The sequence below is a fragment of the Nesoenas mayeri genome (genome assembly GCF_963082525.1).
Source record: "Nesoenas mayeri genome assembly, chromosome: 5".
NCBI classification, from domain to species: domain Eukaryota; kingdom Metazoa; phylum Chordata; class Aves; order Columbiformes; family Columbidae; genus Nesoenas; species Nesoenas mayeri.
Window position 1 is genome coordinate 67,862,362 of NC_137548.1, and position 23,028 is coordinate 67,885,389.

The following is a 23,028-nucleotide window of genomic DNA, read 5'->3' on the forward strand; positions in this document are numbered from 1 at the left end:
ACCCGTGGCTGGGGGCTGGCAGCGGGAGCAGGTGGGCTGTGGCCCCGGTCCCAGGCAGGGGACAGGCGGAGGACGGTCGTGAGGGGACCCTGGCCAGGCTGGGGTGTCCCCGAGGTGCGAGCGGGGGCGGCCACACGTTACCGGCCGCTTCCCGCAGGCCCGCCAGGGGGCGCTGCCGCCCCCCGTACTTACGCTCTCCGCCCCCCCCCGCAACCCGCCGCTCCAGCCGTCGCCATGGTGACCGCTGGGTGCGTAGCGGCGCTTACGAAGCTGACGCAGTGGGCGGCCCGGCACGGGCGGGGGCGGCCCCTGCGCGGGCGGAGGCGGTGTTAGAGAATCGGGGGGCCGCCGGGCCCCCGGCATGGAGGTGGCGGTGGCGGCGGCGGCGACTCTGGGCCTGCGGCGCTGGCGGCGGCGGCAAAGAGGTGAGGGAGGAAAACGGGAGGGCGGCGGCGACCCCCGCGCCCCGGGCCGGCCCCTGCGGTGGGCTGGCAGCTCCCCCCGGCAGCGGCGGGGCCTTCCCCGCGGCGGGAGGGCAGGGCTGTGCGGGCCGGGAGGGGAGGAGGCCGCTGCGGCAGGTGCGGGGGCTGCGGGGGGCGAGGCGGGCGGGGGCGCGGGCCGGGGCTTTGTTCGGTGCCGCCGCGCTCGGGAGGCGGCCAGCAGGTGCGGGAGGCTCGTTGGCCTGCGGGAGCGGCTGGTGGTTCCGCAGGGGCCGCGGTTTTCCCTCCCAGCCGCAGGGCCTGCACCCCGTAGAAAGGGACGATCTCTGCCCCGGGGAGCACATCAGGCCGCGGGGGAAGTTGGGACCCGCGTCCGCAGCCCGAGCTGGCGCTCGGCTGCCAGCACCGCCCGGTGCGGGGGATCGGTGGCTGTTGCTGATTGTCCGGGAGAAGCTGCTGGTGTGCGGAGGGTGGGTGTGACACATGGATTCCTTCAGCCTTCCCGAGTTCTCCGCAGGGACCCGTGTCTCAGGCACTTAGGTGGCACTGAAAGTGGATCCGTCACCGTGGGGGATGAGCCCTGAGCGTAGAAATCCCCGGTTAGGGTCACGGTGACCCGCGTGCTTGTAAAAGTTAATGATTTATCACTTTGAGGTCTTAGAGCAGGGATTCATTGCTCAGCCAGAATTCGCGCTGTGCCCGTTCTGGGAATTGGTACCTGTGTGTGTGTTCGAGACGGGTTTCAGTCGCCACTTGGAATACAGGAATGGTGACTGCGGAGTCTGTGGGTGCCGGAACGCGGGACAGCGCTCGCAGCCGGCTTCAGGTGGGAAACAGCGGCTGGTTGCCAAAGATAGGATTGATACACACAGCTCCTGGGACGCGCGAGTGTTGCGGGCAGAAAGCAGCAGATCTGTTTGATGGATTAGTTGCACGTTAAGGAAAATGGTTCTGGAAGGAAGAACAACCTCTGGCCAGGTGGGAAGGGGGTGACTCGCTGGCCAGGATGGAACCCGGTGAGGTTACCTGGTGATGAGTTGCTACATCCCGCCGAGTGTCATCTTCTGGTTGAATGGGGAAAGTGTCTGAGCCTCTGCGGTCAGGCTGAGTGGTTTTAAAATAGTCATGGTTGAGAGATAATGAAATTGGAGGAAGTGGCTTTTGTAAAGGCAGAGTCTTTAATCTCTCGGTTTTACGACATAGGTGACATATGTGGGGAAGCGTCTACACCGTTAAGGAGGTTATTTTGTGATTGAGGAGGAAGGAATATCTATTGGGCACTGCTGGAGAGCTGTCTAAATAGATAAACATTATCTGGGGGAAGGTATTTGTTGTCCTAGGTGTTAGCTTTCTGTGTCATAAAAGTTTCAGTGGGCTCTTAAAGCCACTGATGAGGTTGCTGCCTGGCCCGCTGGATGTGTCGGGCTGGAATGGTAACGGGGACAGGGAACTTGAACAGCACCCGCTACGTGGTTAATAATGCATAGAGCCTGGAATTTCTGTAACCAGAACCCTTCGGAAAGGAGGAGGAGAAATGTTTCCCTTTCGTTTGTATTTAGATAAAAGAACAGACTTGGGAGTTACTGTCTCTTGTACAAATTTTTACTCCTATAACATGCCATAGACTCAACTTACATATTTGAATTACATATATTTGCTGGCACCGATCTTGATAGCACTGACCTGTAAAACCAGATCTGATCAGAATTCCATTTGAACTTCAGGCGGTGCGTTAGAGCCTTCGGATTCCTATAGGCAAATCAAGTTGGAAGTCGGAGAAGCGGGGATTGCTGACGGTTTGCTCAGTTGTTGCGGGAAATGGGCCACGCAAAAGTCGAGTCTTGTGTGTCCACCCGTTCCTCATCTTGTGTCCTAAGGGGGAATGTTGTGCAACGATATGTTCTGAGCGGTTAAAATTGAGACACGTGCTGCTGCAGGAAGGAAAGTGGGAAGGATGAAAATAATCCCTCCCGTGACAAAGTTATGTTAAAAAATATATATAAGGAGGAATAGGGTGAACTAAAATACCCATCAGTGTTTTTCATTAAAAAAGGAATTAATGTAGATATTAAACTGTTTGAAAGTGTCAAGGAGACTTGTCTTCAGCAGCTACTCAGCGTGTTTGTTGTACTAAATTTTGGCTGAGTTTTACTTTATATGAAACGTTGTCAAAATTCCTGTGAACAAATAGTTATGACCAAAAAATCCACTTTGTATGTGACCACACGGATGCGCTTTTGGGCTTTGGGTAGGAATATAAATGTCACGTTCCTCGTGCTTTATCTACCTGTTTGTTCTAAGATGAGGTTTTTCTGTATCCCTTGAACACCACATACATCCACCAGCGACTGGAGACACAAACCTGGAGCTATGTGGCTGCCCTTTGACAGACCTGCTTGATCCACGTGTTTTTATCAGTCCCACCTGCCTCTAATTCCCTCTGTAAAACCCTTTGGCATTTCCCATGGGAAATCCAGCCATGTAATCCATGTAAAGTTCAGGCTGCATCTGTATTTGTGATGTGACCTTTAATCCCGGGGTGCTGAAGGTCCAGGTGTTTAATGGCATTTTATAATGTCCAGTGTAAAAACGGGCAGGGGGCGTTTCCTGTGCGGCCTCATCTTAGAAGTGAATTAATTTGGAGTTAGCTCATCAAAACTAGGTCACTTTGCCTTCTGAGTCGCCGTAAAATTGTATGGATTTGCAAACCAGATTTACGCACTTCTTCCAAGCCTTTGTGACTTAAAAACTCTCCTTAAAGCAACATAAATACCAATTATTTTGCCCGGAAGGGACCCACAAGAACCAAACAGGGGAAGGATGTTGGAGACTTTATCTTTGGGTAGCAAAGTTGTATATTTTGATATCTGCTCTAGAACAAGCAGCTTTTAATTGGAGGGGTCTGCCCACACCTGCTTTTCCTCGGAGCAAACACAATATTCCCTTTCTCAGCTTGGCCACCCCGGTAGCAGTAAATAATACTTGGTTAAAACTACGAGACTCTCTGAGTCTGACAATGATCCAGAGGATGAATAAGTACATCCTGAGCCGAGTTCGGCGCTGGAGCTGGAGGAAGTTACATTTAAAGAGACAGCAATTGAGGTTCTTGGGAGAGCAGAACTATTTTTATCTGTGTTTGGAGAGCAGGGAAGGAGCTGATCAAAGTGCCCTTTGTGCCAGCGGGAGCGTGACAAATGGGCCCTTGGGAACTGGGGACGGCTCTGGGATGGTCGTTCTTGCTGGAATAGATTATCTGACTCAATCAGGCTTTGAACTCAAAGTTAGTTTTGGACTTATTGTCTGGATTCTGCACTGTACATACATGATATGGCAATTTAAATGTATGTCTGCATGTGTTTTGCGGGGGTGGGAATCACTGTGATGCTTCCTCTTCTACTCCATTCCTTGGCTGTCAAGCGAAGGCTTTGCTTTGTGTATTTCCAAAAAGAAATCGGAGGAAAAACATCTCGAAAATTTGCCAGGTGCGGTATTTGTCCGGCTCTGAACCTTTAAGATGGAAAAAACTGAAATTAATTTCCCGATTTTGATAAGATACGGGAAAGTTTGCCCATTGAACAACTGAAATCAAACTGCTGCTGATTTCAAGAGCACAGATATAGCTGGGAGTTGCTTATCTACTCATAGTTGACCCTGCTTACTACAGCTCACTCCGCTTTCCAATAATTCAATGTATGTATTTGTTTCCTCCAGCAGCAATTGCTCCGCACGTGGCTCTGGGGTGCAGATGCTCAGCACTCGGATTCTGCTTGTTGGGGTGTGTGAGTTCAAGTCACAGTCCCTGGTATCTTCATCTGACCTTCAGTATAAAACTAAGTGTGTAGAAGGATGGAGCCAAAACTCATCTGCTTAAAAAAATAGTCAAAAATACTGTGGACTGTTTAATTATTTGAAGCATCATTGCGTCTTGAAAGAATGATAACGATGCACATGAAAGACGTGGAGCTAAAAGATGAAATACAAAAGGTTGCTGGTTATTTTTCCTCTTCCTTGCAGCAAGAGCAGAAAATCCGCATGGCAAGCAGGGCTGCCCGGCCAACCAGGAGTTGCGCTGTGGGCTCTTAACCCCGAAGCTTCCAGTTTTTCTGCTTTTACAGGAATTCCGCTTTAACAGGACTCATGTGTCTGCAGAGCCCTGGAAATTCTCCTCCTTGCACTGGACTTGCAGCTTCTGCTCGCAGGTTGGCTACAAAAGTCTATGGGATTGTGTGAGAATTCGTGGCTTTTGGCGGTGTTCCCCGTGGGAACTCGGCCTTGCCTGTTCCCTTGTGCGAAGTTCAAACTACAAGTGGCTTCCTCAGTGATGCCTTTGACCTTAATAAGAATTTCTCCCTGAAATCAGGATAAGAGATGCGATCTAGAGCCTTAAAAATTGTAGTTTTCATTGTATTCTTGCTTGCTATTCAGCAAGCAGCAATAAAAACCCGGTACAACTTTTCTAGGAGGCCAACACTGAGGTAATTTGTCTTCTGCTGAGTTGTTTCAACCAATGCCATTTCCATAACCTTATGATCCTTTTCAGGAGTTTGTTCTCCCGCTGTTTCTTATTTCATACATTTCGGTGACCTGTGATGTGCGAGATTTGCTTGGAGCATCTAAATGATGAATGTCATCATTGAAGGACTTGTTCTAAACGATGAATGTCAACACTGAAGGGCTTGTAACTCTTTGAAGGAGAGCAGGGACTTCGCTGATACTGAAATGGTTTGAAATTCTCCTTTTCTTGTGAAGACATGCTAAGATGGTTTTAAACCATGTTTATGGTAACTAGGAGTAATTAGTAAATAGGTGCTCTAAGCATCTGCCGTGTCTTTTTTCCTTTTGTAACATATGTTTCTTTGTGGTTTGTTGGTCTAGAGATACGATGATCAGCACAGACCTGAGAGATCTTCAGTTTAGATCCCAACAAGCTCCTATTTTCTGAACAACAACTGTGCAAATGAAATTGTGAATCCCTCAGGCCACCTTAAATATAATTGAACGGGATAATAGGAAGGAACAGGGAAATTCAAGACCTTGCTGTTATATTAATAGTTTAATTGCAGTAAGTACAATAGAAATGGTGAGGCTGGTATGGGGAATAAAAAAACCCTCCAGTGCCTTTCTACTCTGCAAGGTTTCCATTCAGATCTGATCCGCTGCTCCACGTCCCTTACAAGTTGGAATTTACGCAGCTCTGCATCTTTTAGAAAGAAGAATGAAATTTAGTATTATGTCACTGCTTGTCTTTTGGCAGAGATCTGTGTACTGTGCGTGCTGCGGGTTACAGCCATACATACAGCCTGCATGTAGTTTTGGCATATAGATTCCAGCTCCAGAGCCTGAGCTTCTGGAGGTTTGTCTTTCCCCATGTGATCTGCCAGATGATCTTGCAAAAATGTGCTGCTTTCTCTCCTGGGAAATTAACTATTTCACCTCCCATAAAATAAGAACAAGTCTGGTGCCTCTGGGGAGTTGGCAGCATCTCAGCCAGCCTGTGGCTGTCCTGAATGAAGGGGATTCTACCGGCTTGTCTTGCAAACTCTATTTCTTTGTCATGTCAGGACCATTTAAAAGTTTTCTTCATTGAAATTCAACCTAGTGCAGTCTAAGAACTTCCCTTTGTGCTCAGCTTGTCTTTGTCAGTGTCCAGAATGCATGTTTTCCCTTTTCCAAAACACAGCTCAGATTCCGGTATTGGAAGACACAGATGTGAGCAGTATAATAGTAAATGGAGTGAACTCGGTGTAATTCTCCATCACTAAACGGTTCCGGACCACTAAGCGGCCGCTTTATTGCTTGTCTGCTGTTGAACACAACACAGACGTCTTTGAAAAGGGCACCAGGCAGTTTTGAAGAACTTCAGCCTCAGACTTTCTGGAAATGGTGGAGTTTTCTAGCCCGGCGATGGGTCTGATTCCAGGACATCCCCGCGAAGACGATGTGTCCTATTTCACCGGTCCCGTGCGACTGCGTTGCCACTCAGCCCGATTTAACCTTTGAAACCACAGGGCCCTTGTTGTGCTCGTGTTCTGTCTGGTTCCGCTGTTTGTCACCATCTCCATGGCATCCACCAGCCACTAATGACAACACTCGGCTGAACGAGGGTGCTCAGATAGGAACCTTTGGCTTGGGGGGGAAATGTGCCCGTGATCCTGTCAGAGGAAGTATGAAAGTTCCCATTAGCTCTGCTGAATGACGGATGAGTTCCGTCCTTAAAATAAAATGAAGCAGCGTTAATTTGCGGTTTCTCTCCTGAGTTTGTGCTGTAGCAGATGCTTTTTCTTTCCGGCGTGGAGTGGAGAATAATGCGGGATTTCTCAGAGATCCTCTGTGCTGTGGGGTTGCTCTTCCCCTCACCTTTGTCATTTTTGCTCATTTTCTAGCATAGAAAGAGGCTGCTCTTTCTCTTCATGTCTTCCTTCCGAGGTTAATACGGGCTAAAACTATTTGGCACATGAATAATGAAGCGCACAGGAAGCGAGCGATGCCTTCCCTGGGCCTTGTGTGCGTGGTCTGAAACTGGAAGGGGTCGAGTTTTCCTTGAGCTCCGGTGACGTGAGGGGAGCTCAAAATGCCTTTGTGTGATTGTGGTGGTAAAGCTTCATTCTGCAGGAAGCCATGGGCTGTTTGTCCAGAAGCCCTTTCCCCTCTACATTTCATGCTTATCCCTGGTTCAATATCTTGCTTTTGGAAAATAGTCTTTTATTCTCATTGACTTTTTAAAAATAGAAATCAAGGAATGCACTTTTGTCCAGATCTGAGACAAACCCTTTTGAACACCTCAGGGGCCATAATCAAATTTAACTTGCTAGGAAACGAGGACAATCCACAAATGCAGCGTTGTCCTCAGTTCTCCACTACGTTACTGGCCTGGAAGAGCCTGCAATAAAGAACTTTGCGTTTAACTCCTGGTTTACTTTGCTTTTTAGCACTCCAGCTCTCTGCTGGTGGCAAAGAGGAGCTATCGATTCGCAGAGGGCTCGGTCTGGCTGTTGTTGGAGGAATTAGCACAGGCGGGTTCGGAGGGGGAACCGGGGACGCTGGTGCGGAAAGCGCTGGTTCTGCGGCGCTGAGTGGGTGCAGAGCGGGAGCCTGGGCAGACCGACAGGGCTGGGAATGCACAATACGCAGGGTACGAGTTTGCACACAAGCCCGCCAAGTGTCAAGCATGTTTAATTTGCCCCAGCAAAGAGGGGGGTGTGTATGAAGGCCTGTTCAGGGAGGGGTGTGCGGAAAGCCCGAAGAGCCGCCGTGAAGTAGGCAGCAGGTATTTGGGGAGAAGAAATGCAAATATGCATAGTCTGGCTGTTTAGTGTGCAAGTTTGCAGGACATGTATATGTGCAGGCCATGTGTTTTGGAGTGGTTAGATGTGCAACTCTATTCACGCCCTTTGTGGTGTAAGGAACGTACATTTTGGGTCCCTGGTTTTGCTGGTTCCTCAGCGTTCCCTCCCTGGAACAGTGTGAAAAGCTCTGGTTAGGAACTCTAAGCCATGTTGCATCTAAGCTTTATTCTTTGGGGCGTGCAGTGCTTGTTTTGTGATGAGTTACCATGACCAGGTCCTCAAGGGGATGATATCACTGCAGAGACAGAGAATGGTAAAGAGCAGAGGAATTCAGTTCTTTGTCCGCCAGATCGTCACATCCTCGTTCTGCTCTGTTGTGTGGCTGGGTGAGGCTATATGGGTGTTTATGGGCATTAGCAGGGAAATAAATGAATGAATGAAGCATCCGGCAGCAGGGACGAGGAAAGGAAATGAGCCTTAGTGGAACTTGAACTTTTGGCACAACGTGAACCGAAAGCCCGATAATGACTTGCTGCCGTTCTGCCTTTTGAGGTTCTGCGGCTGCTTTTAACAACTCCAAACTCCCCAAAATATTTGAGTCAAAAGGGTGTAAGGGAATTCGCTGTGTTTATTCTCTGCAATGAGTACGGATGCTAATATGAAGTGTTACGTTACTTTTTAAAGTGATGTGATGGCTGCTCCTGGATGTCCAGGGTGCTGTTTGCTCCTCTGGGGAAGCTGGCTGAGGAAGAGGATGGAGTTGCCCATGGGGAACATGGAATTCTCTCCAACCTTGAGTATCCTGGACCGTCCTTCTCTGAACTACCTGAGTAATCAGCTGCTAAAACATCACCATGTTGTGCAATGGGCAAGTCAATGTCCTTTATGTCCCCAGCTGCTGTTGTGTTTAACTGATGGAAAAAATGGTTTTCCAGCTGTTCTGCTCATCTTTCTTTTCCAATTGACTTTTGGAATTTGTTATAAACAAAGACACACTTGAAAGCAGTAGAATGGATGGAGTTTAATTGAACAGAGGACAGCAAGAGGCAAAAATCTTGCTTCCCACTTGAATGTGTTCATAAGAAATAAGGCCTTGCGTTCGTATGGTCACGGCACTCGACGAGTAGGAATGATATTGGGAAAATAATGTACTTAAGCTATAAGGGAAGAAATCGCGTTGGTTCCTGTTGCACTTTGTCACTGCTTTGGGTCTCATGGCTGTGGAATGAAATCCTGTCGAGTGCAAAAGCACGAAAGGGTGCGGCTAAAGCAATCGGGAACCTTTTCACTTCAAATGACCTGATTTGACATGAAAATCTCAGTGTTAACATAGATTTGTTTTGCAAACCATTGAACTGTAAGTTACCTGGTGTTACGCCAAAACACTCCCTCTCGGCGAGCATGTGAAAATGCAGCTCTCGAGCCTCTGGCCGAGCCCACAAGGGCTAAAAGCTCCTGAAGGAAGAGTAAGTTGAATTTTCAGTTCTTTTCCAGGCACCACTGCAGTAACGTGCTTCATTTCTGTGAGTATTTCAGGGAGGCCTTTGGGTGGGGAGTGGGAGTGAGCCCCGTTTTCTCCTCTTTTCTGCATTACATTTATCATTCCAGTGTTTCTGGGCTTGCAGCTCTGCGCGTTGGTGTCTGCCTTTGCATCTGGACGTGCAAACGTCTCACTGCGGAGAATTGGTGGATCCAGAGGGCGCGATGCTGGAACTGCTTGTCCAAACCTGGCGAAGCAGGAGATCCTGTTTGCAGAAAACGCGTCCCTTTGTTTCTGTGGGCTGTCAATGAACACGCCGGTGTTTGCTCAATGGCCGCGCACAGGCTGCTGCCGCTGAGCGGGAGTTTGCGTTTCATAATGGAGCTCTTGTTTAAACTCTAGAGTTTCGAAGAGGAAAAAGTGGCGAAAGGGGGAAGATATAATTATCCAAGACTCGGTGGCCCTCAGGACAGTGCGGCTGCTGCTCCCTTTTTGTAGGGAGCGAGAGTAGATAAGCGTTATCTTCATCTTTTCTGCAAATATCGTAGTGTTGGTGCTGCAGAGGAGCGAGGCTTCATTGGCTATTTCTGTTGGAAAAGGAGCTGAGGCTGGAAGCAGTTGTGGCTCTCACGTTCCTATGGGAACAGATTGGCGATGCAAGGGCTTGAGTTCTCAACTACGAGGGGATTTGTCAGTAAAGGTGGGAAAGGGATTTGATTTCTGATTTAAGTGGGGAGACTAATGTTCATTCTCTCCCTGACGGGTTCCTGACGGCAAGTTGCTCTCTGCTGAAGAGGAGACGGGATTTTGTGCAGCGTCTTTGAGGCTGTGTCGGTCCGTCTGGCCACAGAGTTAATTACAAGTTGGCCCGGGCGATGCAGAGCCCGCCCTGCCGCTGGTTCACAGACTCAGCAGTTCCCTGCTCCTTTTTCGGTCTTTTTTGGTATGCAGAGGGGCAGCAAAAAGCCCGCGTGTGTCCGCGGGATGAGAACGCAAACACGGCTGCGTTCACACAGCTGCGCAGCAGGGTCAGCAACCCAGACTAAACTATTTGTAAATCCACTTTTACCACCCCATTTGAAGTCGATAAGATGTTCAGGGCAGACACATCAGTTTTGTTTTCCACTGTTGTTAAAGCCGCTCCTAGCAAAGCCCGGACTTTGCCTGGGCTGGTCTAACACACCTCTTTCTTGGGAAGACCAGCCCACGTGCTGTGGTGGGTTCTCCCTCTTTAGAAAGGTTGGGTGGTGTAAAATTCACGGTGCATCAAGAGAAACGGCTGCATGATGTGACCGAAGAACTGCAGTCCCAAAGCTGGGTTGCTCGGTCTGTAAATTGAAATGGCCAAAAAAGAAAGGAGGTTTAGGGTTTTCAAAAGAAACGTGTTGGAAAGCTCATGGATGGGTCCGTGTCCTCATCACCAGCAACAGCTTTGATATTTTTTTAAGTTTTTATTTAAAGACAAGATATCTCGTGGCTTTGCCACTTTGTCAGGGTAGCTAAAGGCTCAAAACGGACCTTGTCAGGTGAGTACAACCCATCGCTTCCTAGGAAAAGTTCCCTTTGTTCTTATGTACACACAAATATTTAAGCTGCACATCCTAGTTCTTTGACTGTTACAAAGTCAACACAATATGGTCAGTGGAACTTCAGCCTGCGGCTCACATCTGCAGTGCCAAAATAAGGATGTTGGGGCCTCGACTGTAGCAGTTGTTCTCCGTGGAGCTGTTCCCTTTGGGAGCTTCCAGGGCCACTCCTGCCGCTGGGGCTGGCTTGTACCTCCTCATTTTATTATCAGGAGTATAGTTGTCAAGTGTTTCCTACCTTCAGAATGATGGGGTTTCAGTTAATTGGTGGCTGGCCCTTAAATAGGATACCTGCTTGACACTTAAAAACTTCATTGAGCATAGTGCAAAGAGTATTGTTTCTTTACAGTTCTTGTATTTTCTGTGTTATCAGTGTCGTAGAATGCAATTTGAATTAAGATCACTTAGGTGTGCAGGAGGGTTTAGGTGCTTCGGTTGGAGAAGAGCTCTGCTGCCTTCGTGGCCCTTCTGCTGAGACCTGGAACCTGTTAGAGAACACGATTCCAGCTGCATCGTGGAGGGGGCAGAGCCCACCCTGGAAATGTGAGTGTGGCGGGCGGTGAGCTGCTGGTGTTACCTGCAAAAACGTCAGCGTTTTATCTCGGATTTCCCTGGAATCGGTATGTCGGGGTCGCAGGCACCCGAAGACAAAAATCCCAACTGTTAATTGTGTTTGCGGTGGGCGGCTCTCGTGTTCTGCAGCCGGATCGTGCAAAGGCTGCTCAGCAGGAGCAGGACCGCGCCGCCTGGTCACTGCCAGCCCGGGGAGGCTCTTGCTTTGCTCTGTTTTTAACGTCTTCTCTCTTAGTTTTCTATTTGATGTTTTACTTCTGGGTTTTTGGACTCCCCTCCTGATAACACTTTTGTTTTCTAAATCCTTTTCCAACTGACTGGGTGAGAAAATAGGGGTTTTTTATTGTACATTTTGGTAGAGGTTGTGAGATGCAGTGGCCAAATGAAGATGGAGCCACTTGAGCTCTGTGGCTCGAATCCAGCCAAAAGTGAGGCTGAGCATTTCAGTCCTGGTGAGCCCACACATACATATACAACACATACATTAATATATGTGTATATACACCCTCCTGTGAGTGCCTGGAGAGGAGCCAGGGCAGGGGCTTTGCTTCCCTGTTGTGGCTAATGGGGCTCCCTTGCCTGTCAATTGTGCCTCTGTGCTCCTGTCTGCGTAGAATGAGCGTTTTATCCCAGAACCAAGCGCGTTTCAGAGCCCAGGTTGTCTCTTCCCTCCCCTGCTTCTTTCACATACAGCCTGTCACTGGTGGAAATACAGAATTTTTCCATTTTGCGGTTTGTCTCCTCCCTGGTGTATCAGGCTAAAGGAAGGACACACATGTGGGCTGCAATTTAAAACCAGCTTTTGGAAAGGGAGCAGGGTCGTTCTTGTGTCCTCTGTATCCTTTTATCCTTTTCCAGGTTAACTTCAGCCTGTATCCCTTTTAAAGTTTCAGTGGTGCCAGAAGAGATTGTTGAACTGATAGTGAATTATTCATAGTGTCGCTGCACCAGTGTTCTTATTTCCTTACTCCGGAGTCTTCAGTTTGGCCTCTCGCTGTCATTTGTTCAATTGAAGCAGGATCTGTTTGCTCTGTGCTGGGCACCCCAATCCCAGCTGGGACTGGGGAGGCTGTGCGCATTCATTTTTTCCAGTTTAAAGAATGCTCGAATTCATCATGCGTTGGGCAAGTCATTCCTCAAAACTGGATGCTGGATCTGGCTGCTCCGCTGTTTTCCTCCTTGCAATGGAAATAAAGCCATAAATTATCTGTGCAGCTCTCTACTATGTAATATATTGGATGTTGTGCATCCTAAGATCTACAAAAAGATTATTCATGTGAATAATAGCCAAACTAATGCTTATAAATAAGAGTTCTTCATTATCTTCCTTCTAACAGTAACTAAATCACCAACTGGTGCTGGGGCTGAACTCCCCACACAGTGAAAACACCACGGTGCTTTCATCAGGCACCCTTTTATAATGTACCCCAAAAACCATGCAAGTTTTGGGGGAGGAAAGGGGAAAATGGAACTGGTGGGCAGCAGCGTTCACAGCTCAGGTGACTGAGTGAGGAAATTGAGGATAAAACCAGCACAGGGTGATGGTGCAGAGCAGCCCAGACCTGGCCCAGGCCTATGCCTGCTACTTAGGTGCTGGATTATGCCTTAACCAGTTGGATTAATTGCAATATAATATTGCTCTGAGGCCTTTGAGCTCTAATCAAGAATGAGGATCTGAATGAAGAACCGGAACCGAAAAAGATGAAATAAAGAGGGTTTTTTTTGCACGCTTTGAAGGTTTACTTGCACCAAGGAGAAGTGAATTAGTTACCGTACCCCAGATCTTGTGCTTGTGATCTCTTCCGAGATTATTAGAACCTTCTCACCAAGGACTGTTTCGGGCATTTACTTCTAAAGCCCAACTGAAAAGCTTGAAATGAAGGGACAGTTCATGGTTAATTGTAATATAATTAAAGGAAAGGGAAAGAAGTCCACACCTAGACAAATCCTGCAGCAGCATTGCCACAAAGGCACTAAATTTAATTACAGGGATAATGATGTATCGCCTACAGCAGAAGAGGAAAAAGTACTTTCTCTTCTAATGGCCTAAAACGGCATGGGCTCGGAGCCAACCGCTCGGCCTGGACTAGATCTGAATAAACAGCTCTTTGCTTTTTTCCTTATAATCCTGTTTGGATTAGAAGTTCAAGTGTGAAGACTCATTTAGCTTTTGAAATTCTTATCTGCTGGGCTGGAGGGAAGGTGGCTTCTTGGATGGAGATGAATTTAAGAACACGTCCTTTTGCAAAGAGCCGCTGGAGCAGCACCCCTTCCCAAGGGCGAGCCGGCCTCGCGTCCCACGTTCTCTGGGCAAGATTTGGGGTCAACTTCTTCATTTTTCACATTGATGGAGAAGTGAAATTGCTTTCCTTTGTTTTTGCAAAATCTGCCAACTTATTGATGTCTTTATATTTTCAATAGAATTCAATATAAAGAGAGATTTGCAGTGGCACATCCTGGCTCTTGCCCAGCACCCGTGTCCCGGAGCGTTCCTCCTCCAGCGCTTGTGTTTGTGCCCGGGAGCAGATCTGGGTCCCGTGCGGCCCTGCGGATGTGACCCCGCTGCTTTTCTTCAGGAAATAGGACAGTTTTCTTGTTCGGTTCAGACAGGCGTTGACTTCAGGGCTTGTTCTAGGTGGAGCACGTTACGCCAGTCCACTCTTTCTTGCAAACAGAATAGTGCAGCCGAGTCACTTTGAAAATAGGATGCATATATATATATATATATATATATATATATATATATTTTCTGGCAGATCTGCAGTGGATGGCTGGGCTGGTTTGTCTGGCCATCTCTTCATGTTTCAGGTGTTCACAGGTAAGCTGACCAGTCTCCCTCCTTTTTCCTTTGTAGCTCCCAGCCACCAGCCTGACGGCATCGAGATGGAGCTTCTACCTAAATTTTGCCCACCTCTCTTTGGTAGGGAGAAGATAGCTTAACCCTCTTTTGTGATCTCTGATCCCTTTAACTTTTTTCGTGATTCCCCTCTCTATATTTTAGTAACCATGGTTGTGATTTATGTTCTGAACAGAATAGTCTCCTGCTGCTTTGTTGTAGCTCCTTGCAGTCTGTGACACCGAAGCTGGTGACCCCTGTGTGCAGCTGCTCCGTGTCCCTGTGCTCCTTTAGCTCTGGGAAGGATTGTTCCTGGTTTCCTTTCGGTATAACCAGCCGTCAGCCACAGCCGCAATCTGTGCTTTTTGGTTCATGTCTGCCCTGCTGCTTGAAGCCAAAGAATAATTTCCAGGGTAATTGTGCTGCTGCAGCTCTCGTCACATGGAGCATCTGCTTCTGCCTCACCTCCTCTCACCGCGCTTCTGTCCATCTCTGCTCAACTCGTCCTGGCTACGGAGCTGGTGGCCAAGACACTAATTTAGTTGTGACAGGCTTTTCCAGCTCCTACCGACGTGCTCAGTGGCTTCTCTAGTGGCTGCTAATGAAAGCGAGGAGTGTGGCAAAAAGGAGGATGGTGGCAATGGGGAGAAACGTGTTGTCGTGAAAATATCAAGGTAACCCTTGGGACAGGCTTTGCTTACATAGAGATCTTATACAATTAGCTGTGCGTGCATTTATATGAAGGATATACAGTCATCCCCAGTCTGCTTCATCAAGCCCCTTTGCATACCTTCTTCTGGAGCCAGAGTAATTAAACGAGCAGTGAATAGCTTGTTAGGTGATGTTCCTCATAGACGCCCAAGGAAAATCAGCTGGGAAGAGCCCTGCAACTGGGATTTCGGATGAGCTAAGGTAGAGTAGAAAGGTGTAGATGGTCAGTATATCATGGAGATACCTGAAAAAAATGGAGTGCTAATTTAGGAAATGTGTGTGAAAAGGCGGGTGTGCTGTGAGGAGGAGATGCCTGCTACCTTGACTAGAGACAGCAATGCAGAGCTGAGTTTGTCAGGTGTTCGCGTGGCAATTAACTGTTCAAATTCCAGGGTCTACGGTGATGAACCCACAGAGAGAAATAAGCGGAGAAGTCTATGTAAGAGAAATAAGCGGAGATGTCTATGTAAGCGCTGTGGCACAACAGGAAAAAAGTTGAAGTAAATATGTATGAGAGGAAGAGTGTTTGCAGGACTCAGAGCTGGAAAACTAGCGGACTATAGAACTTGAGTAGGAGAGCTTTTGGAACAGAGATGTTGCAATAATGACTGAGCTGGAAACGGAATTCTCTGCCATGTCCCGGCTGTCCCTGGGCACCAGGAGGGCCACCAGGGGCTGTGTCACCGCAGGCAGGGCCCGGGGCTGCGGCTGGGCTGTACGTGCAGGATGTGTGCGGGAAACGGGAGCAGCAGGTGCGCGGGGGCGTTGCGGGGGAGGGCTGTGTGTGCTGCTGGGGAAGCGCAGCTAATGGAGCCTCTGTCTGAAAAAAAGAGAGAAAAAAGAGCTTTTTAGCTCTGGGTTATGGAAAGATATATATATGAGGCTTAAATATGACAGAAGATCAGAGGAACCTGGGCTTGATTCATCCTTGCTTACATAAGCAAAATGAAAATAGGATTCCTGCCTTCTATCGCAAATTTAAAACTCGGGAAGGATCAAACTGCTTCAGCTGGAGGATCCAGCCCAGGGTCGCGGTTTTATCTCACCGGGTCCTTAGGGAAGCACTGGACGGGCAAGAATCGAGAGGAAGAGGAGGGCGCGTTGGTCCGTTCGTCCCGGCGATGGGTGGTATGTAGCGCTGTGGGACCCGGGCTGGTGTTTTCGCTGTGCGTGCCTCCCGCAGCACTGCACACTGTGCTTACGGCACCTTCATCCGGAGCACCAGCTGCGCAAAGTGGCCGGAGGGAAAGCGAACTGATCAGTCCCAGGGGAACCGCCTGGCTTTAATTTCCACTGGGGCTGAATTTGGCCACTTCATTTCCTCAGCTGGAGGGAGTTTAAGCTGCGTGCACCAAACAGTTGGTGGTATTTTCCTTTTCTTCAGTGATATCCTCTGGGTTCTTAGTGGCCAAGCCTTTTGGGCCAGAGAACAGCTGTCAGCAGCTGGAAGGAGCAGCTCTGCTCATCTCAAGATACTCCCGGGGCATCTTAGCAACAAAAATGTGGAGAAATAGATGGAGGGCTGCAAAGTGATGCAATCGAGGGAAGCCACAGTGGAGACTGAAAAAAGAAAAAGGGAGTAAGAGAATGACAGAATAATAGGGGAGTGGGTTGCCAGAGGAGAGAAAAAGATGCATAAAATCTAAAGAATTGGGTTTGAGACAAGGGAGGCTTTTAGAAAGCGGGTGCTGAGGGGTGTGAGAGGAGCAGGACTGGGCCGATGGGAGGGGAGCAGCGTGTTGGGGTGTGTGTGACCCTGGAAGGAGCGGAGGCCACTCGGGGATCCCGCGGGTCCCCAGGGGTGATGGCGACTGGGGCTCCTGCAGCGCAGAGGCCCTGGGGATGGCGGGGATGGTGTTTATAGCAGCAAGCAGCAAGGCAGGGAGAGTTTGGAGTGAGCGGAGAGCTGTGGTCTGGCTCTCCCGTCCCTCCCGCTCGCTGCCCGTCTCACTGGGATTAGCAAGCGTTGCGTGAGCCGGGTCGGAGCAGGCAGCTTGCTTTGGAAGGCTCTCTTCTCCAGGCATGAATAACCAAAGCCTTGTATTTCTTATTTCTGGGAATACTCAGCCTGATGATTTGTTTTATTTCGAGGGCTGTTCCCGTGCAGCACCATGGAAGGCGTGAGGCTGGAGGGGCAGAACCACGTTTTTTCTGAAGCTGTAGAATCCAGCATCTGAAAATTCAGAGTTGGGCTTTAAATGTTCACTTTGCGCTCAAGAGCAATACGAGAATCCTTTTAAGATTCTAATCTGTACTAATTTGGGCTGGTCTAGGACGAGAAGTCATGTTAGTTAATACAAAGCTGTTCTACTGGCGTTTGCCTCGAAAGCTTTAAAAATCGGCAAAGCTGCTTTTTGAATGCAGGGAGCACGGGACTGAGAGCAGCGTGCGGGTGGCGAACGTCCCTGTTCCGTGTGACAATGCTCTGTTGTCACACGCTGCAGGGCCTCTCATGGTGTATGTATGGAAGTGATCTTATCCAAGCCAAGGAAATTTCCAAGCTGAAAGTCACAAATCTCTGCTGTAGGATTTTAGCAAACCCGCTGCGGTGTTTATGCGACGTGGGATGTACATTAAAGGTAGTCGCTGCTGCGCTGACACTTTTTTGGGTAAAAATGCTTATTTTTGCCTGTGCATGTGTTCCTGAGTCCTCAGCAAAACACACCAGATAGAGCTTGTTACTTTGGTGTTTGATCTTCGTTAATGCCCCGGGGTAAACATTCAAGTGAAAGCAGATACGGCGGGTGATACGGGCACGTGGCCTGGATCGGTGCCGAGAGCAGCAGCCGTCCCCTGCCTGCTGCGGAGTATTAGACTGCGCGAGATCTAGTTGGAAAAGAATCGATTCGGGTTTTGGGTTGGGTGTTTTAGGTTATTTCTGTGAAGTCAGTGTTATACTGAGGAAGGGGAATGATCTCAATATAGAGTTCAGTTTCTAAATATGACACCATAAAGATTCCTTTAGGTTCTGGTTTAGACGTGTTTGCAAGAATAACTGATGCGTCTCCTTGTAGCATATCCTGATGTTAGATTGGTTTTCGGTGAAGGCTTGAAGAAATCCAGAGTTGTGGGCAAGAAATAGAACAAATTCTGCTGAATAAGGTGCGGGGCTGATGCTCCAGGAGGAACAAGCTGTTGGAAGGTGGGAACCTGGGAAGGTTTGGGGAGTTACAGCCAAGGCAGGTTTGCATTTGTGATAAAGTGGTATTTTCAGGGCAATCACAGCTGCTGGGAAATACGGCTGCAGAACAAAGTGGGACCCTTGAATAGTGTGCTGGTCTGTCTACTGGGAATTGCGTTTGAACGCTGGAAAACAACAGATTGGGGGAGCGGTGGGAGAGGTGGATGCCAGGACTTCATGGGTTTGGAGTGACCTGTTGTTAGAACAGTTGTGAAATCAGTGAACTGCACTCATGGGGCTGTTTGTGGGGGTAGAGATGTAGCGGGAGAACACTTAGCAAAGGATAATTCGTTGTGAGTTAGAAGCAGCAATCCTTACTGGCGAATGACATGGGAAACCAACGAGAACTCAATCATTTGAGTCATTGACACCAACCCAGAGAGCTTTGAGGTTCAGGTGTCACCCTGGCTGATGTAAGGATGTGATGGGACGTGTGGCCTTTGGGGTGTGTGACCTTCATGGCCCCATCTTTTCAGTCTGAGTTCTAGGAATGTAAAATACAGGCACATCCTTGCCCAAAGTCAAGAATACGAAGCAAAAGCGATGTTGTGAGCCCAAGCGGAGGTACGAGCCACCTCACAAGATCAGCAGATGTGTTTTAGCGCAAAATTCAGAGACCAGAGAAAGGATGTAGGGGCCGGATGTTTGATTAGAAACAGAACTGTCAGCACAGGGTCCTGGCATTGGAAAAAATCACTGGGATAAGCCAGTAAAATGAGAACAGATCAGATCCAAGTAAAGTTTAGACTGTTTGAAGCCTGGTGGCTTCGTGTGGTTAGCATCCACAGTGAATGATTACAAATTGCATAAAGAAAAGGTGCATTAGGGTTTAGTTCACCATAGAGTTTGCCACGTAACGCCGATTCTCGGCATTTTTGACTTGCAACTGGGCCTATACTTGCCTGACCCCTTAGTGATGGGATGCGAGAAAAGAACAAATCACGGGTTAAGTTGCAGTGGATTGCGAAGCAGGAAGAAGCAGCGTGATCTGTGAACCCTGGTGCACAGGGCGTTGTGATGTGGAATCAGAAGCCTTCACGTTTTGTGTGTGCCCCTTTTATATCCCATCAGTTCTGGGGGGAGGAAGAAGGGTGCTCGGTTTAATTCCAGAGCATCTTTCCCTTCCAGAGCCGCTTTCCCTTGCAAACCATCCTCGGATGTGGAGCCAACGCCGCCTCCTCCCGTCCTGGCACGTGGAGGGAATCGCCCGGCAGCGATTCCCTTTGCTCATAAGCTGTTCAACGGGGGAGCGCGTGCCTTGTTTTGGGGAGGGGAGCGGGGAAGGGCTGTCGGGGAGCGCTGTTGACCGCCCAGTTTTCCCCGGTTTGGCACCGATGTTTCTCGTCTCTTCTCCCACTTGTTTGGCTCGTTGGCGCTGGCAGCGGTGGTCCGGGAATGGCTGCTGGCTTTCCCTCGGCGTGACTCATCCCCCGGGGAATTCCTGAAGCAGTGAGTCAAGTTATTGGGAAAACTGTTTGCCCACTAGCGTAAACTCGGAAGCCAGGGAGCCTCCTGTGCGGTTCTTTTTCAGTGTGGCTGCAGTCATCGTCTTTCCTAAGGCAGGTCACTTAGAGATTAACCGGAGCAGGGGTATATTGCTGAATAGATTTATTTCCACCTTGAAATATGCTTCTCCTGATATTTTTCTTTCTTTTTCTCTTTTTAAGGTGGCTGATGTGAGAAGCGTTCCAGGGGGAGTCAAATGGCCCAGTTTGAGTTTTAGCAGTGTTGTGGTGAAGAGTAGCTTGCCTAAGGAAATGAGGCTGTCAGATCGGCCCCAGTCGGCTGCATCTGAAATACTCCTTTTGTAAGTACCACTCACTGCTTTGTGCTGCCCTGCCTGACTTAATCCCACCCGTCATATTTCTCCTATATGCAAATTGATGGCTGTGTGGCTTACAACTGTGATTTAACAAATTTTAAATACAGCCAGGGTTATGACAACAAAACCAAAGAATTTTGACCTCCAATAATTGCATGCAGGGGAAGTGAACTGTTGTTTCATATCTGTGTGTGGGTTGGCCAGGGTGGTTTGCATTCCGTGCTGATGCTTCTCAGATTTGGGGTGCTCATTGGTTTTGGATGCGAGGTCCCCGTTGTATTTACAGATTTAGGTCAACTCACCCAAATGACATCTCACCACATCCTCTCTCTGCCCTGTTCCAGCCAAGCTTTTCTTGTCTCTGGTTGCTAACTATTAAACATTAGCAGATTTTATTACCCTGCAGAACAGTAAGTTCTATTTAAAATACAAAATTAGTTTCACTTTCTAATACATTTTTCCCCCTAGCAACTTGGACATTATTTTTGCTCGAGCTCGGAGTCGCCAGAAGCTCAGATTGTGGGCTTCACTAGCACAAAATGTAGGTGGTTGCGGATATGTCGGCATTGATACAACGACTGGGGGTTGTTTTTAACTCGATTAGTGTCAGCAGACTTGGCCTGTGCTCCCGCTGCACTCGCAGGTTTGCAGTCAAGTGTCTGATTTTAAGGTGAGCTGATATGGTGACTGCTGCTCTTTCTTGACTGGCTATTCACAGACACTTTTAATTTTCTGCAGTCTGACAAGTACGAAGTTTGGAGTTAAATTACGCTCCTTAATTTGTCAAGGAGAAAAGTACGAGTAATCTCGGAGCTGTCGGGTGAGGCTGTTTTCCTCTCAGGACATTATTCTTCCTTTAATCTGGGCAGTCGAAATGTCTCAGGGCGTTCGCTGTCCTCAGGTACCACAATGAAAGTGCTTTTAAGAGGACAACTGTGCTTATCCCTACAAAATTCCTTTTTGCCCATGGACAAATCCTGCGTGTGGGATATCCCAGCTTGAAAACAAGGGGACACTTCAGATCCTGCTGCTCGTGCTTTGTTTTTCCCTATTTACACACCCATTTGGCGCACATATTCAGCTTGGCAGAGAATAGCTCTGTTCCAGAAGCACCCGAGCCACTGTTGCGGGCTAAAGATGAGACTTTTAGCTGGTTCCCCCATTCAGGCTGCATGTTTGTGTGACTCCATTGATAGATGTTGCCAACTTGCAGTTTATTTGGTTTTTTTCTTAAATGATCGGTTTCTCTCATGTTTTTAGGGGAAAACTACTAATTCTTGCAGTTGCAGAAAAATGCTTGAAAAGTTGAACTTTTTGCGTACAGAACCTCCAAAATCTGACTTAAATATTTCAATGGTGGCATCTCCTTGAAAAAGAAATACTAGTGAATTTTGACATCTCAGTTAATGGGGTTATCAATGCTATTGCTCAAGAGCAGGTGATGTGTCAGCGTTGGGCCCTTTGCAGTGTGCTGTGCACAACATTGTTCTATGGCAAAATAACCAGTTTGGAGCGAATAGCAAATGTAATTCTAAATATTCTTTATTAACAGTAAGGGTGTTAGAGCTGATTTTCTTTTTTTCTCATGAGCAAGAGGGACCATTTAAGAAAAACTAAGAGGCTTTTGGAATTCAAGGGTGTCACTTGCCAGGCTGCGAGGTTCAAGAAGTCAACAGGTATAGGAGATATCGTGTATGTTCGTGAGGAATAACAGGTAGGAGATGTTGAGATCTCGTGTACATGTGTCAAGAAAGGGAGGAATAAGCTGGTGGAGATGGGCCAGTGTTGGTTCAACCAGCCACTCTGTTCTTGTTACTACCGTATATTGTTGTGATCATCCCCTTTGCATTTCCGAGGGTGTATTTGCGCCAACACTTACTATTTAAACTGGTGGGACATACAGGTAAGTTCTTGTCTCCTGGGTTTTGAAGGTCAGTTCATACTCGGAGGTGTATTTTGGGTATTTGTGTCAGTGGGCAGTATCATAGCTCCAGATCTAACCTAATCATGTTAGAATAGTTGCAGTGAGCTGGTTGTGGCGCAGTGACCTTATCCCGGGGGAGCCGGCTCCGAAATGTGCCGAGCCACAGGAGGCTTTTGGAACCTTTCCTTTCTCAAACCCAGTGACTTATTCCCATGGCTCCAGCGCTGACTCATTTGATTTGCTTCTCCTTGGAAAATGGGAGACGTTAAGTAGAATTCTCTAGTCTCTAGCAAGAGGCTATAAAAGAGAATCCCAAGAGTGTGAAATTGATATTCCAAAGTGAAAGACCCCATTGATTTTTGTCCGTGGTCCCTGCCCGCGCTGAGCAGTCTGCGACTCCATTGTAAATATGGCTCTTAGATGTTACGTTAATACATATAATGTTCTTTAAAGTACAGGTCTGTTCCCTTAATCATATTAAATCACGACAGAACCTTCCTCGCAGCTGTCTGGTAGCTGCTGTACCATCTCCCCAGGGGAAGCAGCTTTCCCTGCAATTCCTGCAGGTATTTCTTGCAATAGGTGTCAATAGGTATCTCCTGCCCTGCGTAAGAATGCAGCCCTCTCTTGGAAGGGCTTTGGTGCTGGGTGATGAGTCCCCACCTTATATTATGAGCTTCTACTCCACATTGTATGTGTTGGGTAGATATTCTTCCCTCTTTTAAGATGCTCTGAGTTATTCGCACCCTGGAATGGCACTTTTTGAAGGTTTGGATTTCTTTTTTTCATCTGTCCTACCACTTATTTCTGCTGTTTCTTGTTGGGGTGAATGGTGAGATACACAGCAACAGACGGTGTCATTGAATTTGAGCTCCACGCTGGGTCCTGCAAGAGGAGAACTGGGTTTGTACATGTGCAGATGTAGCAAGAAAACGTCTCCTGCACAGGAAGAACATCCCCAGATTGCGAGGAGCTGACCTCAGAAAGAGCTCCATTGGACACCCTTAAAAATAGTTTGGTCCAAGTTCCAATTGATGGTTTCTGTCAAGTACACCAAATGCTTATGGAAAGGCGTCCTCGGTGGGGATGGGAGAAAGCCCACTTGGGACATCCTTTGAGGAGAGGAAGCCTGTCCGTTACATAAATGTTATTTCAGGGGAAGAGTTTGTATTTCATGAACCAGCAGATA

At 48.1% G+C, this 23,028-nt stretch overlaps 1 protein-coding gene across 5 annotated transcripts in view; it reads left to right on the forward strand.

Moving 5' to 3' along the window:
* The first annotated feature begins 280 nt into the window (after positions 1 to 280).
* The window catches only part of DAGLA (diacylglycerol lipase alpha), a 55,688-nt gene continuing 32,940 nt past the window's right edge, over positions 281 to 23,028 (forward strand). For 4 of the 5 annotated variants that reach the window (XR_013922244.1, XR_013922245.1, XM_080346268.1 and 1 more), the window contains exons 1-2: positions 281 to 425; positions 19,761 to 19,900. The gene's annotated coding sequence lies outside the window, so the exon portion shown is untranslated. The remainder of the gene's footprint in view (positions 426 to 19,760; positions 19,901 to 23,028) is intronic. The other variant, XM_080346269.1, reaches the window with a different exon arrangement.